This window comes from Benincasa hispida, chromosome 4 (genome assembly GCF_027475165.1).
Source record: "Benincasa hispida cultivar pf3 chromosome 4, pf3_genome.v1.1, whole genome shotgun sequence".
NCBI lineage: Eukaryota > Viridiplantae > Streptophyta > Magnoliopsida > Cucurbitales > Cucurbitaceae > Benincasa > Benincasa hispida.
Window position 1 is genome coordinate 49,591,969 of NC_143481.1, and position 21,256 is coordinate 49,613,224.

At 37.3% G+C, this 21,256-nt stretch overlaps 1 long non-coding RNA gene across 1 annotated transcript; it reads right to left on the reverse strand.

Moving 5' to 3' along the window:
- Nucleotides 1-4,576: 4,576 nt before the first annotated feature.
- On the reverse strand, nt 4,577-6,989 carry LOC120076357 (uncharacterized). Its single transcript, XR_016529424.1, has 3 exons — nt 6,479-6,989; nt 6,360-6,406; nt 4,577-4,959 (listed from the first exon to the last, which is right to left on the reverse strand). It is a non-coding gene; the product is annotated as an uncharacterized LOC120076357 (long non-coding RNA).
- Nucleotides 6,990-21,256: the final 14,267 nt, after the last annotated feature.

The following is a 21,256-nucleotide window of genomic DNA, read 5'->3' on the forward strand; positions in this document are numbered from 1 at the left end:
AGGGAGATTGTGCATCACGGTGATGTGATTGTCACGAAGATCACGTCGGAGAACACATTGTTGATCCGTTTATAAAGACTCTCATGGCTAAAGTGTTCGAAGGTCATCTGGAGAGTCTGGGTCTGCAAGACATGTGGCATCTTGTCTATTGTATATTGTACTATTTTATGTATTATACATTAGTGGAAGATAATACTGGGGTATAGAGTATGTCCTAGTTTATTGTATATTGTACTATTTTATGTATTATACATTAGTCTCCCGAGACATTAGGAAAAGTGGAAAATTGTTGGGTAGGTGTCCTAATTCTCTCAGTGGTCTCGTAGTTTGTAAACATTTTGTACACATTGTTATTAATAAAATAAGTGTTATTTTATTTTCATTTACTCATATCTAATAAACTAAGATCCATGGTTATTATATGTAACTTAAGCATGTATGTGAGACATAAAGTGGATCATGCCTTAAGTAATAACCTAAATTGTCTGTAGTATAAGGATAAAGAAGGGATACCTTATCCTAGTGACAGTATGGATACAACCCGCTTTGTAGATATTTACAAGTGTTCAAAAGTGCTACAAATAGTCTAATCCAGACCATTCATTTGGAGACATGTGACAGGGGTGTCCTATACAAAAAGTTTATATAAAATAGACCACGAGATGATTAGTCTCGCTATATAACGTCGTTGATAATTGAGACGTAGATTTCACTAAAATGACCATAGGTGACATGACCTTAATCCTGAGTGTTTTGGGAACTCTTGCCTATGAGGGCGGTCCTTTGATTAGTATGGGCGAGAGTGGCCAGATTGCCAACTCAACAAGGCTGCCTTTTTGGGGATTCATTTGATTAGGGAGCTGGGAACTGAGTTACATAAGATGGAACTCACTCCTTCCCCAAAGTAAGAATAAGTAGATAAATTGCTCCCTTTAGGATTGATTCCGAGTCTTGAACATAGTGGTCACACCCTCTCTTTGGAAGAGAGGACTCGATCATATTAGAACTATGATTTATTGTTCATTAGAGGAATCAGTGGTACTTAAGAAGCTAGATGTAACTATAGGGGCAAAACGGTAAATTGGCTTAGTTGTACTTACGAGTGATTTGTGAAGGGTCATCGCACTGTTGATTGGTCATATGGACACTGAATTATATCTGTAGTGAGAAGAGTGCAAATGTCAGTCTATAGTGGAGTGCCTGACAATTAACGGATGGTGAATCTCGTGAATAAAGAATTTAGTCAGTTATTCATGTACCGTTGAAAGTTCGAGCTATAGGTCCATGAGGTCCCCTTGGTAGCTCAATGAGTTCAAGTTGAGAATCAGATGTTGGGTTAGTTTGAAGTATTCAAATTAACAAGTGGAAATTTAGTTATATGTGATATAATTGATATGATGTATTAGATACATTAAATGGAGAAATTAATATAAATATGATTTATATTAAGTACCGTAAAATAGAAAAAAAAAACTATGGTTTATATGTTTCATATGATGAAATATTAAAACTATAGCTTATAAATATAATATGATAAGTTGGTTATCATGTTTATTTATAATAAATTAATTGTATGATAATTAATTTTTTCTCTAATAACTGTTTTGAGTGGGAGGTTATTGGAAGTTTTACGGTAACCGTGAGATAAAAGAAATTTTTTTTTCCAAAACTAGTAATCGATTCATTTCAGAAATTTCTCACAGAGAAGGCTATCAAGTAAAAAAGAGTTTTTACTAAGCAATAGCGTTGCCAGAGTTTATACTATCAGCTAAAAGTTGACTATACGATAATTACTCATTGATCATTGCTACACGATCGAGTAGCAAAGTCTATGTGATAGGCTTCCGTTTTCTAAACGATCGAGTACATCATCTATATGATAAACAGTGTTCATATCTCCCACTTTCTCGATCGTATACCTCCTTTCTTCCTCAATCCAAGATCATAAAGAGCCCACAACTCCTGGATACTCACACCGAGAATACCAAGGTAATACTTGTGGTGGTGTTCTACATCTGTTCGTGAATCGAGTTGGACTCAATTAGGTTCAAGAAGTATTCAGACCTTCGTGGAGGTCATATTTTGGTCGTTGCGTTCGAGTGCATTGTTGGACGCATTGAACACTGATCGAGGGATACTTGAAGAATGGTTCTTCAAAGGTACGCACTCTATCCCTTAAATCATATTGTAGCATGCTGTAATTTCTGTTTATGCATAATCTATACGTTTCCGTTTAAAACTGTAATTGTTGTGTTCATTCTGAATGAAATTTGGAACGATCCACTTCCAATGCTCATGGAGATCTCTGTTTTTGATTTCCTTCAATGAGTTATATCAAGAACATGACAACCTTGAAAAAGCTTATAGCTGAGCGAGAGAAGGGCATGAAAAGGACAAAGAAGCTCATTAGCAATAAGCAGATCAGGTTTTTGTGATAACAAGATTCCACCAATCAATCATGGATAGGAAATGGGAAGTTTAAAGGCATGAAACCCAATGTGATGCTACACCTAATAAAGAACAAATACCACATAATCAAAGGGAACACCAGTTACCAATTTGAAATAGCAAACTTGCTAAAGCAAGAGATAGACTAGAGTGACGACAAATTTACAGGAGCATTAGTATCCAAAATATGATCAATCAGGACTGATGTCAAAAAGTACATATTTTTACCTTCTATTTTAATTTTTATATATATATATATATAGTAAAAGACACTTTTTATGATATTTTGACCCTGAAATGCTGTTAGTTAGTTAAAATGAGTTTATGAGAGTTGATTGAGCTTAAAAGATGTTATTTACTGATTTGGAGGTAATTTTGTAGATTTTTGCAGGTGATTTTGGCTTAATTATTGATTTCTGCAACCGCATCAATAAGCCCTAATTTTCCAGTCAATTATGATTATGATTTTCACGTTTTAATCAGATGGACAGCCCCAATTTCGCCTGGTAAACCCTTAGAATATGAATTTCAACCCTCCTCAACTGATTTAGGGCCTTTAAAAAGGAGAGAAAGCCTTCCATTTCGAAAGAAAACAACTCTCCATCATCAAGATCTTCCTTCATCGTTTCTGCCATTTAATTAGCCTCTTGAGCATGTTCTCAACTTCTTAAGTCAGTAGCCTCAAGAACGAAAGTTCAGGCATAGCAACTCTAAGTCATCTTGTCTTGTGAAAGCATGTGGTGAGGGCAATTCTTCCTTCAAAAATGGGGAATCAACTTAGAGAAAGACTAGGAAATTGAGGATTTGTCCTAATACCCACCTTTGAGTTGTATTTTTCGAGCATTTATATTGATTTATTTCTTGTTGTTCTTTTATTTTCTTTTCACTCGTTGAACATCATCTTGTAGTTATGATTTATGATTTAATGAAGTTCATTTTTTTTTTTTTTATCATTAATCATTAGCTAAATTCTTTAAGGGATTCAATTATGTGGATACCCGAGAGTTTTATGGCTTAAACAAAGCAAGCTCATATCTCTTTTACTTATGCATTTCCTTTTTTAAGTTTAAGGAAAAATATTGTTAAGTTAAACTGATCACTCCATTACCTAATGCTGAGAAGGTTAGGATATAAACTGATGTCACAAAAGAATACGATACTAGAACCCTAGAAATAAAAGGGTTAGTCGCCTTAAAAATAAGGGACACCATAGGATAAAGAATCTAAACTTGAACTAATATAAGATCTAGCTAACCATGGAAACATGAGGCACTAACTGTTTAGATTTCCTAAAGAAACTTGACAGAAGACCGAATAGGAATAGTTTTCTGTTGATGCATATTTCACTGTCTTGGTATGACGCAAACACATCACTTACAGCATAAAACTCGAATGTTGGTACATAACTATATCCCTATTCAACAGTCTCAAAATCGAGTATTTATCAATTACTCATTAGTTTACATCAAAAAGCTCTTAGAAAAATTGAATTACATAAATAGCCTCATGGGATTTGACTTTTAGAATACTCGAAGACTTATTACTTGACAGTGTATGCTTGTACTTACACCATATCTATCTTTATTTTTTTTACTCATACACATTTGATCGATCAATCACTACAGTTGAAAATACAACACTATGACCCTCTAACATAACTTTTCGATAGTCTAAGGAGCTAGCCTCATCTCAAAGTTTCTAGGAAGATTAAGAATAAATTTGAATGGAGCTGGGATAGTAAGGACCAAGATTTAGCACTGTTCTGATTTAAGTATGCCTTTATAGTCAATTCCATTATTTTCAAGCAATCTTGCACTCGATCAGACAACTCTTTTTCAACCATAATATTTCTTTGAACATATTTTCATAAACCAGCACTTCCTTCTGTGCGAAATGAAACATTGTTAACTGGAGCAAAAGCCATATGAGAAGGAATCTTTCTTGAAATTCGAGTTCAAGCTGATTGTCTTGTAACAAGGATGTGAACATCAATCTCATCAAAACTCTCTATATGTAATGACCCCAAATTTCAATGCTAATCTAAGGATCGTTACAATAATTGAACCTGAACTAACTTTACAAACTCTTGTACTTTGGAAAATATTTCAGCAACATAACAACATAAACATAACAAAAAAAAAAAAATTACTTTAACACTTGTTTCAAAGAAATACACTCCCAATAATAGACAAACATCAAACTTCCCTCAACAGAATTACAAAGTTTCGAAACCTAATATTAAAAATATTTTCAATCAGATTCAACAAAATTAAACAAACTTAAACCATTATGGCAATCAGACATAATAAACTGAATAAAACCTTTTACAAGTTCTCAACTAAAAAACGACTAGAAAACCAACTTGAATATAAACCAAAGTTTCAAAACTCAAATATTTCAAAATGAAGTAAATTCCTAACAAAAGGGAAGAAAACAAGGACATAAGTCTAAGGACCGATCTTTCCCAAGCTCCCTCCTCAGCATCACCAAAATCATAATGATCGCCAGCACCTATAAAACTTGGTGGGGGTCAGTACACACTTGTACTGGTAAGTGGCTCACACCTAAAGAGCCATCATACAACTTACAGTACAAACAACATGCTAGTCACCACAACATTACATACTCATTAGACATGCAAGATACATGACATGTTATATAGATGTCAACATATTAAAACATGCTATTTCAATATCTCCATAAACTCTACGAACTCATCAGCACACACATATTCAATACACATCAAGATTGCTATCACACCTTCGAATTACGTTGATCCCTGACCACTTTTACTCAAGGACTCAACACTTCTCTACAATACTCAATGTTTGATCCTTGACCACTTTTACCGATGGCCATCAAACTACATGTAGACCCTTTTCCATTTCCACCCAAGGTTTCCACTCCGCACCGATCCTTGACCATTTCTACCCAAGGCCTCAACTGCTCACCGACCCTGACATTTTTACCTAAGGTCTCAATCACACATCGACCCTCGACCATTTGCACCCAAAGCTTCGATTACACATTGACCCTTGGCCATTTTCACTCAAGGACTCGAGTGCACATCGACCCTTGGCCATTTTCACCCAAGGTCTTAACTATATATTGACATTTGACCATTTTTACCTAAGGCTTCTACCTCACATTGATCCTTGACCATTTTTACCCAAGGTCTCAATGTTCATTTCAATCCATCGATGACATACCACCCTTCCATTTTCACTTGAGATAAGTGATATTCCCTTTACTTTCATTTACAAGCTCACAAGGTTCACTAACTTTTCTCTCACACAAACTCACTAGAATGCATAAGGACAATCAGAAACTTCTAAACAATACTTTATAACCAGTCCACACATAAGCAACAAATACATGTTCTCAGTCATTCAAAAATTCATAATCATATCACAATAATAATAGCTCATTTACCGCATGCTTAGGCATCCAACATATGAAAACGTGCAAAACCACGAAGTATTTTAGAGAATAAGTGATATAATATAATATATACATAAAACAGGCAACATGTTATCAAACAACAAACATACACTTCAAGTAGAAATCCACTTACCTAACGTGTATTAAAGCACTTCTAATCTATACGAAAGATGCCCAAAACAACGTTGAACCTCAAACCGAACCCCTCAAATCAAGTCTAAACTACAAACGAAGAGTACCCAGAGTTTTAAACTAAATTACGGCACCTAAATTAAAGTCGAATGAAACTAAATAAGGCTATAACGCCTAAAGTCACCAAGACAGCCTTGAAACTCACTAAAAAGTGTTCGAATAATCCCAAAACTATTCCAAATCTATAATTAAGAGCTTTCAAACATTGGAGACAGACTTTAAGAACCTTAATCTAGTTCGAAAAGGAATTCAGGGAATTCTTACACACTAAGACTTACCCAATCGACTCAAAGCCTTGCTGGTTGGTGTATAATTTTGCTTAAACCTGTATATTCGGAGCCGTTAAGCAATGAGTAACTGGAATCCAACGTCGAAATTCCATGGGTAAGTGCCAAACCTTTAAAAAGGGGAAAAACATTGCTGCAGGGTGTTCAAACCGCGTGGATTGCTGCTACAAGGTCGCCACTGCTATCGAACGTCGCTGCATCTGTAGCCAAACGCCGCACCACCGCTAGATCACTCGTGGTCGCACGTGGGACTCACTCGATTTCGTGCAGAGGGAGGTTGACGTCCGCCACTGAGTTCGCGTGCAGGTGCTTCTGAATACTGCTCGTAGTCGTCGTCGATCGTGGGTTTTGTTTGCAGCTGCAAGTTGCGGCGTCAGGGAACAATTGCCGCTGGAGCTGGTGGGTTTCGCGTCGGGCTGAACTTGCTTCGACCTTCAATCGCCATCGCTCGCGCTGTGGTGTTGTCAGGAGGGAGAACGCGCAAGAATGTTTGATTGTGCAGTGGATGAGTTTCATGATGAGGGGGGAAGAGGGAAAGGGAGAGGAACAAGGAGAGGGAGGCTAGGGCTTATTTGTTTAATCTTTTCCCTCTTTCCAAAACAATTAATTATAAAACTAATTAGCCAAACAGAAAAGAAAATGCTTTTTAAATTCCAAAATACACCCAATTATTTTATTTTAAAAAGAAACACAAATCACACCAATAAAGCCTTCAAGGATTTGAAGAAATTTTCTAGTAATAAACTTCAAAATCTCTTAATTCAAGATTTTAATTAAAAACTCATTCTTTCAAAAATGTAAGAAAATTCATTTAGGACTTAAGGGTTAACTGAAATTCTAATTCTCCAAATTAGAATCGACATTTAAGAAGTTCCATTAATTTAAAGTTAACAAGTTGAAAGAGATTTAGAAGGTGCAATTTTAATTTAAACTTAATAGGTTAAAAGATATTTAAGAAGTTCTATGGTAGCATCACTCTCAACATTCTTCTTCCAATTAGCTTACTCTTTGTACCAAACCATCTTTGTCTCGACTTATGGTGAGTGTTCACCATTTGGCAAGAATAAGTTTCACAAGAGAGATGATAGAGATAGAGATTTTGTTAAGGAACTCCTTGAACATCAGACCCCATAACCAATTTGATCTCAACCCCTAAGATAAGTTAGATGATCTAATAAACCAATGATCGGACAAAGCTTCAACTCCCATCTAACCTTGATTTTCAAAGCACTCCACAAGTAAGATAGATCAATCCTCACTTGAATGCTCCAAATATTCATGCATTCTATCTCAAGAACACACAAGAAACAAAGCTTAAAAAGCTTATAAGATTTAAAACCCAAGATTACATTTTTCAAATCTTCTTTTGTATCTCTTGATTGTGAAAAGTACAACATTATTTATTCTAAATGAAAAAACACTATGAAAGGATGCAATCTTTCATCTATCAAGTAAATACATGAACCTTTAATAAATGCAAATACATAAATTAAATGGTATATAGGACATTAATAACGTAAATGAATCTGAATTTTTCAGATTTATTATGACTCTTGGATGAAAAGATGCCTTTAGATGCAAGAAAAGTTATAATTCTTCACCATGGGTAGGAATCTTAGTTTGGAAGTAAACATTAAATGTTCTAGCTTCTATCATTGCCAATTATTTGCTTATCGGATTTGCCGGACATGGAAAGGAATTTGAAGAACCAAGTAGTTCAATGTGAACTTCTTTTAGCAACTACCACTAAAAATTAGAAAATTTTAAATTTGAATTAAGTGCATACTTACTCACGTGACACTAGACCAAGACTGATTAAGAATGACTGAGATCTACATTGGGCTTGGTCTACCACGAGGCCCAACTCTAACACTGGGCTTGAAAAACAAAAACGCCATGGCTTTCATATTGACTAAGCTTAACCCCTTCATGGCCCAATTCAGCTCAACAACCATTAGTTGCTATAAAATTATTGTGCAAAGGCCTAAGGCAGCTCTCAACACCTCATATTGCTCGACATCAAGAGCTTTAATGAAAATATCTAGTATTTGGCTCTTAGTACGAACGTGTTCTTGTACAATTTACTTGCTTTTAACCAGTTCTTGAATAAAGTGATGCCAGATATCAATATGTTTTGTTCTATTGTGTCGAATCAGATTTTTGGAGAAATTTATGTTAGGATGTATGCTCTAAAGCCTTATAGTTAATAAGTTATTTGAAATAATTTTTTATTATTTTATATATACAATTGTCCATTAAGGAAAGATCCAAGATTATTGTATCTAACTTGAACAATATGTGGTAGACATATAAAAGGATCATGTTCTAATAATAACCTAAATGGTATGTGCTATATGGATAAGGTTGGGTGCCTTATCCTGGTGACACTATGGATACAACTCACTTTGTATATGTTACAAGAGTTGTAAGTGTTATAAATGATTTGATCCAAATCATTCATATATAAACATGCAAGTGAGGATATCATATACAAAGAGTTTATATAAGACCAAACCACGAAATGATTAATCTCTCTTTATAGCACCAATGATTTAAGAGATTAACATGTCATAGGATAACCATAGGTAACTCGACCTCAATTTTGAGTGAGTTATGAACTCCTATCTATAGGGGCGATCTTTTGATTTGTATGGGTGATAATGGCCTAAACCGTCGACTTAATAAGCCTACCCTTTTAGGGATTTGTTCGAGTAAAGAGTTAGGAACAAAGCTATATAAGATCTCGTCTTTAGGGTAAATAGATGAATTGCTCCCTTAAGTGTTCACTTTGGGTCTTGAACAATGAGGCCCCTCCCTCTTAATGGCCCCAGAGAGTTTCTTTTTATGGTAGAACTATAAACAGGTTGTTCATTAAAGGATTAGTAGAACTTAAAGGAGTAAGAGGTAATTATCTTATCTAAGAAACAATATCCTAAGACACCTTAAGAAGATGAGAAGATGAGATTGATTCTCTATGCATCGGCAGTGGGTAGCCTAATGTATGCTATGTTATGTACTATGCCGGACATTTAGACAATTCTTAACTATCTTAAAAGAATAAAGGACTATATACTCACGTATGGTGCTAAGGATTTTGTCCTTGTAGGATACACTGGCTCTAATTTTCAGACTTATAAAGATTCTAGGAAAGCAATATCAGGATCAGAGTTCACTCATAACGAATGAGCTATAGTATGATAGAGTGTTAAGCAAGGTTGAATTGCTGACTCCATCATGGAGGCTGAGTACGTAGCTTTTTGTGATGCTGCTAAGAAAGCAAACACGCTCAAGAAGTTTTTGACTGATTTGGAAGTCGTTCCAAACATGTCAATGCTCGTTACAATTCATTGTGATAATACTGGTGTTGTGGCAAATTCCAAGGTGCCTAGGAGTCACAAAAGAGGAAAGCATATAGTGAAGGATCTCTTACTGAAGATTTCCATAAGCACGTTCAGATCGCTCCAATTTCAAAGTGACCAAAATATATCAAATACGTTCAAACGCACAGTTATGCAAACAAACAGTAATTATCAGCATGCTATGAACAAGATATTACAAGGGAGAGAGTTGCCATACCAGTTGAAGACGGTCTTCAAACTTCGGAACTCAACGTAGTGGAAACCTCTACCCGATCAACAAATGCCCTGCAGATGCGTCGACTGTAGCAGCACGAACAACTGCAAACTCAGGAACGCAGTGGGGACGACACCACCAGAAAATAGCCCCGGGTATTCTCGGAGTGAGAACCCAAAGCGTGCCCTTTGGTGAATTTGGTAGAGGAAGGAGGAAGAATAGATCGTGTAGGCGATAAGCAAATGGGAGGGAAAAAGACGCTATCATCTAGCAAAATGCTTATCGTTTAGGAGAAACTATACGATCGTATAAATTTTACTAAACGATCGTTTAGAAAACAGAAGGCGATTGTTTAGCAAACACGACACACTATACGATCGTTTAGGAAAGCAAACCGATCATTTCAGACTTAGTGTGCGATTGTTTAGGCGCTAGGTAGACGATCGTTTAGGCGCAAAGCGACTATCATATAGGCTCTCAAAGCGATCGATTATGTTTTTTACCAACGCGCTCTTTCGATCTTTTTCCGGACGACTTTCGACGAACTTTTCAAAATGAAACCAATTTCATTTTTAATTCATCGGTTACAATAACCGACGTAGCTCCCACTAACACACGTCCGAACGTGATTTTGGGTTAATTATCATATAATTAACCAATTAAAATATTAATAAATATAATCATATTATATTTTTAACCTATAATTTGATATCACATATCTACTATAGTAATTTCTCCTTTATTTGATATAAATCATATTTATATCTAATTTCCTCCAAAATAATGTATCTCATACATTTAGCCAATTATAATATATATAATTAACCAGTCCAATTATATCATATATAATCGAACTTCCTCTTATCAATTTGAATGTTTCAAATTAAACCAAACACTGATACTCGACTTTATCCAAGCTATCAAGGGGACCTAATGGACCTATGACTCGAAGCTCCAACGGTGCGTGAATAGCTGACTAAACTCTTTAGCCATGAGATCCACGATCCGTTAACCGTCAGGCATTCCACTAAAGAATAACAACTGAACTCTTTTTATCACAGATATATTTCTGTGTCCATCGGATATAACCAATCATTAGTACGATGATCTTTCACAGATGCTCATCAGTATAGCTAAGCCAAATTACCGTTTTGCCCCTATAGTTACATCTCACTTCTTAAGTACCACTGATTCTTCTAATGAACAATACAGCATAGTCCAACTATATGTGAACACCTCTCGGGCCAAGAGAAGGCATGTGGTGCCACATCATTCAAACCCTGGAAACAGCCCTTAAACGAGCTATCTATCTACTTACCCCTGGCTCGAGGAAAGAGTGAATTCCATCTTGTGTAGCTGAGTTCCCAACTCTCAAATCAGACAAATCCTCAAAATGGTAGGTTTAAATCGGCAACCAGCCACTCGCACCCATACAAATCAAAGGACTGCCCTCAATGGCAGGAGTTCCCAACTCACTCAAGATTGAGGTCATGCTACCTATAGTCATCCTAGTGAAATGAAGTCTCTGTCATGAACGGTGTTATATAACAAGACGTTAACATTTCGTGGTCAGGTCTTATACAAACTCTTTATATAGGATGCCCCCGCTCGCATGTCCCCAACACAAATGATCAGGATCAGATCATCTGTGACAAGTCACAACACTTGTGACCATTCCATAAAGCGGGCCGCATCCATATAGTTACCAGGATAAGGTTTTCCTCCTATGTCCATATACTATAGACCATTTTGGTTATCACTCAAGACATGATCCACTTGAATGTCAAGACAGATAACCAGGAGTTTTAAGTTTATTGGTTTGTGGTAAAGCAAATAAAACATGAACCTAAGCAAAATACAAGATGTGAAGTAAAATATCATATATTATACAACACAAGCGTTCGTACAAATTGTTTACAAACTACAAAACACGAGACTTTAAGACATCAACCCCAACAATCTCCCACTTATCCTAAAGCGAAGTGGGGTGTATAGTAAACTAGTACAAAATAATAAACTAGGACATAAAAGCTCAGTAAAAGAAAATCTCCCACTTACCCTAGTCCAGCCACGGGTGATCCTGTAGACCCATGCTCTGTAGGTGACTATCAAACACTGTAGCCGAGAGAGCCTTCGTTAACTGGTCAGCAACATTAAAATGGCCTGGGTTAGACTGATACCTACTGACTATGCCCACAGCGAAGCAGATGGCTGGACGAGTACAGAGCATCACATACATCAAACTGCCAACGGCAGATGCATATGGGACTCGTCTCATCTCCTCAACTGCTTGAGGCGACTTAAGACACATGTCCTTAAACAAAGTGACTCCATGTCTGAACAGTAGTAGGCCCCTCTTGGAGTCCTACATCGAGTACTTGAGCAATATCTTGTCAATGTACGATGCATGAGACAGTGCTAGCACTCTGTTCTTATGATCCCGAAAGATCTGTATACCTAGAACAAACTGAGCCTCTCCCAAATATTTCATTTGGAATTGGGTCGCTAGCCAATTCTTAAATGCAGTCAGTAGACATACATCACTCCCAATGAGTAGGATATCGTCTACATACAACACTAAGAAGACTCTTGAAGCATTGATGATCTTCTTGTAAACACAAGGTACATCAACGTTTTTGGTCAAAGCCATACTACTTGATCGTAGTATCAAACCGTATATTCCAAGATCTAGATGTCTGTTTCAGTCCATAAATGGACTGACTCGATTTGCAAACCTTTTTCTCTTGACCTTGGGCTATAAATCCCTCGGGTTGCACCATGTAAATGGTCTCCTCAAGATTTCCATTCAAAAAAGCCATCTTGACGTCCATTTGCTAGATCTCATAATTATAATAAGTTGCAATGGACAGGAGGATGTGGATCGACTTTAACATTGCAACAGGTGAGAAAGTCTCCTCATAGTCGACTCCCACTACCTAGGTATAACCCTTTGCCACAAGTCGAGTCCCATTAGCACCCCGTTTGTGCTTGTAGATCCATTTACAACCTATAGGGTGAACCCCATCAGGCTGATTTACAAGATCCCATACTGAGTTGAAGTACATCGAATCCATCTCAAGATCCATGGCCTTGACCCATTCATCCCAGTCTACATACTCCATTCCCTTTCTATAAGACAACGAATCCTCAATGTCGCCATCTACTACCATAGCAAGGATTTCGGTGAAACCCAGATAGCGAATGGGTGGGTTCGTAACCCTCCCACTATGTCAAGGTTCGCTCAACACTTGAGGTGGAATCGACCTACTGGATGAACTCCCATTAACAACTCTTGTTGATGTAGCAGGCTCTTTAACAACTCTTATTGAAGTTTCAGTAGTTTCATTGGAAAGCTCACGCAACACGACTTTGCTTCGTGGACTGTGATCCCATATATAATCCTCGTCTAGAAAAGTAGCGTGTGTTGAAAAAACACCCAATTTTTCGTCGGATCATAAAAATAACCCCCTCGTGTACCTTTGGGGTACCCTATAAAGAGGCATAACCTCGACTGTGGTTCCAACGTCTTGGGATTAGCCTCAAGCACATGTGCAGGGAAACCCCAAATGCGGAAGTGACGTAAACTAGCTTTTCGCCCGCTCCACAACTCCAGAGGTGTTCTCGCAACACTCTTGGAGGGAACACAGTTGAGTATATATATCGTAGTCTCCACTGTGAAACCCCAAAACGAGTCTGGTAAGGAAGCGTAACTTATCTCAAGCGAACCATGTCCAACAAAGTCCTATTTCTCCTCTCCGCTACACAATTTTGTTGAGGTGTACTCGACGCTAAGAATTGGGAAATGATTCCATGTTCTATCAAATAGTCCAAGAATGACAAGTCCAAAAACTCTCCACCTCGATCCGATTGAAATATTTTAATCTGTCTATCCAATGCGTTTTCAACTTCAGCCTTGAACTCTTTGAACTTTTCAAAGGATTCAGACTTCCGTTGCATAAGATAAACATACTCGTACCTGGAGTAATCCTCAGTAAAACTGATAAAATACTCACAGCCACCTTAGGCTCACACATTCATAGGACCACAAAGGTCAGAATGTATTAACTCTAAAGACTCCTTGGCTCTATAACCTTTTCCAGTAAAAGGTCGTTTAGTCATCTTACCCTCAAGGCAAGATTTGTACACTGGTAAAGAATTTTCTTCTAACTCACTTAGAAGTCCATTCTTCATCAATCTCTCAATCCTATTAAGATTGATATGCCCAAAACGAAGATGTCAAAGTTGGGCATTTCCTTTTGGAGAAATACGTCGACGTTTTTATTGAGTTACGACGGTTCTAAACAATTCAGTATTATGGAGGGAATTAATGGCTAACGGCCTTAGCACATAGAAATTCAATTCCAAATTGGCTATGCAAATAAGAATACCTTCTTTATGAATAAACGCTTTATCCATATTAAAAGAGTTAGTATATTTACATTGCAATAAACACTTTACAGAAGTGAGGTTTCTTTTTAGTTCGGGAACTATATATACATCATTTAAAATAAGAAACCTATTATGTAAAGCTAACTGGAGTCCTCCCACTACCATAGCTTAGACGACATCCTGATGCCTACTCACATCGTCATCTCACTAGACTCCAACTGTCGCCAAGATCTAATCCTCTGAAAAGAAGAACAAACATGATTAGTGGCACCCAAATCGATTATCTAAGCAAAATCATCATTCTGCACTAAACAAGTTTTAAGAACAAGTAAATCACATTTATCTTTATCGGCCTTGGCCGTAGCCTTGGCTACTTTCTTCTCTTTTAGATACCTAGGACGGTTCCTCTTCTAGTGTCCATCTGGGTTGTAGTGGAAACACTTTCCCTTAGTAACTTGTGGATGCCTGTTTGCGAAAGGTGGTGGGTTGGCAGGTGCCTTCCCTTTAACCTTACCACCCTTCTTCTTCTTCCCCTGTGCAAAGTTAGAAGTAGAAGGTGCAAACTTCATTCCTGAGGTCGAACCTCTATGGAATATCCTGAAGGATGAAGCAACATTTGCCTCACCCTTGTTCCTCTCCTTACTTTTCAGTAAAGATTGGTAGGTCTGCAACTCGTTAAGGAGAGTTGTAAGGTTATATTTCACTTTGTTAAGAATGACATTACTAACAAAGTACAGGAAGCTCTCCGGCAAAGAATGCAGGATTATGCTAACCTGGCTGCCCTCATCGATGGTAAACCCACTCAACTCCGCCATATTAAAGTGGACCGCCATGTTAAGCACATGTTCACGAACAGAGGTGCCTTCTTCCATTTTGGAGTAAATATGTATTTAAGAGCCTCATGAATAAGTTGTTCAGACGGTTGTCCAAACATTCCCTGTAGGGACTCCATGATCTCACATGTTGAGACCATAGGCTCATGTTTCTTGGCCAAGACTTCAAAAAGACTTGCCAAGATGTAGGCTCAGGCCTTCTCATTTGCCCTTGTCCATCGCTCGTATGTCTCTCAAACATTTCAAGCGACATTAGAAGCTGGAATAGAAGGACAAGCCTCCGTGAAAGCGAACATGAGATCCTCTATGATCAGGATCATCTTGATCATATGTTTCCATGTTGCGAAATTATTTCCAGTAAGTTTTTCGGCGCTTAGTAATGCCAACGTGGCTATTGCCATTTCGAAAACGTTGTTGAAAATACGAACAAAACTTTATTAGATTTTGTTAAACCACTTTTAAACCAATCAGTTTTGCAAAACAGTTTCAAGTACCTAAGATATGGACTTCTATTTTGCAATGATGCCCCAGTGAAGCAGGAAAAATGTCACTGGTGAGGTGATCAGTTGCCCCTTCACTAGGATGAGACATTCTCAACCATTAGACAGAACCAACTCTTGGAACTGAACCTAACAGCCACCATTTTTCGGTCCAAAACTATTAAACTTTAACAATAACGTATAAGTGTGACCCCTCGCTTTTGGTGCCAGAGTCCCGCCCTAATGAGCCCACCGTAGGGAAGAAACAAATTAGAACAAGACACTAAGTTACCTTGTCATCTTACTGGAGATCAAATAGAGAAACGCATAAAAATGCCATCCTTTAGGGGGACACTCTCAGGGTGTCTCGAGGCAATGCGCAATAACTTTATTCAACCTAACGAGGGAAAGTGAGGGATATGCTATCGTACTTCCCGCTTCCACTTACTATGAACACTCTCTCCATACACCTTGATATTGATCTACCCAAACACCATCCGTTAAGGGGACATGCCAAAGGTGCTGCGAGGCTGAGGGTAGATCTCACGGTGCAGACTATTTAGGAGAAATGTGAAAGGTTTAAGTGAAGCATCTCATGCCTCAAGTACCTCCCACTGAATATTCTACCTAGGGGTTCATTAACCTAGACAATCTGACTACTGATTTTAGTCTAAGTCATCTTTTTAATCTTTGCTCATAAACAATGTTTGTCTATGAAATATGAACAAGTTTAAGTAGTCACATTTAAACACTTTAATGGACTGTCCTTAACTTCCATGCATGCATCAAATCTATCTAATTCACCTTTCCAAGTAAGTTCCAAGATAGGGGTGTTACGTTTCCGTCAACTTAAATACCCCAACCTAGACAGAACCTACCTTAGACAAAAGGTCCCTTATAGATAGATTTGCTACACTTTAATCTTTATAGCCAATGTAATCCTATTAAACTGATTAAAAGATTAAAATCTTAGGGTCCCTAATCATATTAAAACAGTGATCTTAGGTCTATGTGATCCAAGTTTTAAACACTTTAAAATCATGAATTAAACCTAAGTGAGCATTCATGTCTTTCTTATTTCTTTTAGTTCTAATTTCTCTTTAACTTTTAAAAAGAAACAACTAAAACTATTGCGCACAACGCGGTGTTTATAACATTTATACAGTAACCTACGTGTCATGTTTCATGCGATGTCCGGTTATTACTATATATAACTTTTATATAACGCATAACAACCAAGCAAACATGCTATCATTTACCCTTATACTATAACAATTATAATATAAAGATGATGCATGTCAATGCTTTTTATGCATACATAAATATAACTCTTATATTATATGATGCATGAGCATGTTCTTATATAATTAAAGCATGCTTCTCTAAATTCTAACAATTAAAACAAAGAGATGATGCATGACCATTATATAACCTAAGGTGGGATTTACTATATGTGCATACCATATGACATATAAAAAACATACATCGCATGTAATAAATAAAGGTTTAATGGACCGGGATAAGCCTTTACAAAAACCGAAATAAAAAAAAACCCTATCTATTACATTTTCCATTGAGCAAATCGATTCACAGACGAACCACGTCTTGAACCGCCAAGAGGACTCCATCGTATAGTAAATGTCGTAGGTAGACGATCGTTCAGCGCACACTAGACGATAGAAGCAAAATTAAGCTATCGCGTAAACGACAACGAGGCTATGAAGCTTGATCCTATGCGATTGCTTAGCGCAGCGATAGGTAAACGATTTACCTTGCGTTACTAAGCGATCGTTTAGTCAGTTACTAAACGATGAAGCTTGCTGACCTAAATGATCGTAAAATGCGCGCACACATTAAACAATATGCGAGCATCCCATCGTCTACACGACCCAATACTCAGCGATCACGTACCCGATCGTCAATACGATGCGATCAACTCTTGATCGCATACCCCATCGTTTAACCGATGCGTTCAATAACGATCGCGTACCCCATCGTCTGCACGATGCGATCAACAGCAATCGCTACCACATCTTCTCCACGATGCGATCAACCCTAGATCGCCTCCTTCCTCGAAGAACCGCAACACTTGCTCCGATTTTCTTCTTCGAGCAACTCAAAACTTAAAACAAACTTTGAATACAGACTCGATAACAACTATTAATGCCCAAAAATGCAGGGGGCCTTTACCAACAACTACAAATGTAAAAAGATTTAAATCAAACCAAGGCTACCATCCACGAAAACATCCATTAATCCACACATTAACAACAATTTAACCATTAAAAAGTGTAGAAATACACCTACCATGAACGTAAATGTCATTTCATTGCAACATATGAAATCCGAGTATTAGAACCTGGATCTGATACCATTTGAAGGATCTCTTACCAAGGAGTTCCATGGGCGCGTTCAGATCGTTCCAATTTCACAGTGCCCAAAATATATCAATACGTTCAAACGCACAATTATGCAAAAAAAACAGTAATTATCGGCATGCTATGAACAAGATATTACAAGGGAGAGAGTTGCCATACCAGTTGAAGACAGTCTTCAAATTTCATAGTGGAAACCTCCACCCGATCAACCAACGGCCAATAGATGCATCGACTGCAGCAGCACGAACAACCGCAAACTCACGAACGCAGTGAGAACGACACCACCAGAAAACAGCCTCGAGAATTCTTGGCGTGAGAACCCAAAGCGTGGTCTTTGTGAATTTAGTAGAGGAAGGAGGAAAAATAGATCGTATAGGCAATAAGCATATGGGAGGGAAAAAGACACTATCGTATAGCAAGATGCTTATCGTTTAGGAGAAACTACACGATCGTGTAGATTTTACTGAACGATCGTTTAGAAAACAGAAGGCGATTGTTTAGCAAACACGACACACTATAAGATCGTTAAGGAAAGCTAACCGATCATCTAGGACTTAGTGTGCAATCGTTTAAGCGCTTGGTAGACCATTGTTTAGGCGTAGAGCGACTATCATATGGTTTCTCGATTTTAAGCAATCTATTACATTTTTAGACCAATGCGCTCTTTCGATCTTTTTCCAGGCGACTTTCGACAAACTTTTCAAAATGAAACCAATTGCATTTTTAATTCATCGGTTACAATAACTGACGCAACTCCTATTAACGCACGTCTGAACGTGATTTTGGGTTAATTATCATATAATTAACCAATTAAAATATTAATAAATATAATCATATTATATTTTTAACCTATAGTTTGTTATCACATATCTACTATAGTAATTTCTTCTTTACTTGATATAAATCATATTTATATCTAATTTCCTCCAAAATAATGTATCTCATACATTTAGCCAATTATATCATACATAATTAACCAGTCCAATTATATCATATAATCGAACTTTCTTTTGTCAATTTGAACGTTTCAAACTAACCCAAACACTGATTCTCGACTTTATCCAAGCTATCCAGGGGACCTAATAGACTTGTGGCTCGAAGCTCTAACAGTGCGTGAATAGCTGACTAAACTCTTTAGCCATGAGATCCACCATCCGTTAACTGTGCAGCATTCCACTATAGACCAACATCTGAACTCTTCTTACCACAGATATATTTCTGTGTCCATCGGATATAACTAATCATGAGTACGATGACCCTTCACAGATGCTCATAAGTATAACGGGGTCAAATTACCGTTTTGCCCCTGTAGTTACATCTCACTCCTTAAGTACCACCGATTCCTTTAATGAACAATACAATATAGTCCAACTATATGTGAACACCTTTTGGGCCAAGAGAATGTGTGTTGCACCACATCGTTCAAGCCCTAAAATCAGCCCTTATGGAAGCTATCTATCTACTTACCTCTGCCTCAGGGAAGGAGTGAATTCCATCTTATGTAGCTAGGTTCCCAGCTCCCAAATAAGACGAATCCCCAAAATGGTAGGTTTGAATTGGTGACCTGGCCACTCGCACCCATACAAATCAAAGGACCTCCCTCTATGGCAGGAGTTCCCAACTCACTCAGGATTGAGGTCATGTTAACTGTGATCAACCTAGTGAAGTGAAGTCTCTATCATGAACGGTGTTATATAACGAGACGTTAACACTTCGTGGTCAGGTCTTATACAAACTCTTTGGATAGGATGCCCCCGCTCGCATGTCCCCAACAAAAATGATCAGGATCATACCATATGTGACAAGTCACAATACTTGTGAAAATTCCACAAAGCGAGCCGCATCCGTAGCATTACTAGGATGAGGTTTCCCTCCTATATCCATATACTACAGACCATTTTCGTTATCACTCAAGACATGATCCACTTGTATGTCACCACATACATGCTTGAGTTACATATAGATAACCAGGGATTTTAAGTTTATTGGTTTGTGATAAAGCAAATAAAACATGCAACTGAGCAAAATACAAGATGTGAAGTAAAATATCATATATTATACAACACAAGCATTCGAACTATTTATAAAGTACAAGACACGAGACTTTAGGGCATTAACCCCAACATATAGAGCCCAAATACCATTTAATATAGTTTAGGTCATCGAGATATGCATCTTTAGTTTAGGGCAAGTGAGAGATATGAGTGGGTATAGTGTATGTCATAGTTTATTGTACTGTGTACTATATTATATTGTAATTGTACACCTCGCTAGAGCTTTAGAACAAGTGGGACATTGTGGGATTTATGTTCTAAATCTCATAGTTGTAATTTTTGTTAACTAATCTATTATTAAATAGGTATTTTATTCATTTATTAGTCTTGCACAACTTAATCCAACAAACTAAGATCCATGATTATTTAATGTACCTTGAATAGTACGTGTTAGACATACAGTTGAATCTTGTTCAAGTAATAACTTAAACGGTCTATAGTATATGGATAAGGTTGAGTACCTTATCTTGGTAACACTGTAGATACGACCTATTTTTAAATGTTACAAGTGTTGTAAGTGTTACAAACAATTTGATTCAAGTCGTTCATGTATACAAAGAGTTTGTATAAGACCAGATCGTGAAATAATTAATCTTTCATTATAACACTATTGATTGAAAAGATTAATATATCCTAGGTTGACCACAGGTAACTTAATCACAATATAGAGTGAGTTATGGACTCCTGCCTATGAAGAATTATCCTTTGATTTGTGCGGATGAGAGTGACCCAAGTTGCTGACTCAATATGCCTACCAATTGGGGATAGGACCGAGTGGAGAACTGGGAACATAACTACACAAGATGAAATTTACTCATTCCCACTTTTAGAGAAAGTAAAGGAGTTGTTCTCTTAAATGCTTACTCTAGGTCTTGAACAATGGGGCCCCTTCTCTCTCATTGGCCTGAGAGGGATTTTGTTTATGGTAGGACCATAAACAGGTTGTTTATTAGAGGTTCAGTGGAACTTAAGGAACTAGAGATAATTACAAGAGTAATACGGTAAATTGACCCAACTGTAATTATCAACAACTCATAAAGAATTGACTTACTGGTAATAGTTGTATCCATGGACACAAAAATATATCTATAGTGCGAAAAATGCAGATGTGGGTCTTTATTGGAGTAATCCGTAGTTAATGAATGTTGATTAATTTAATTAAAGAGTTTAATTAATTAATCA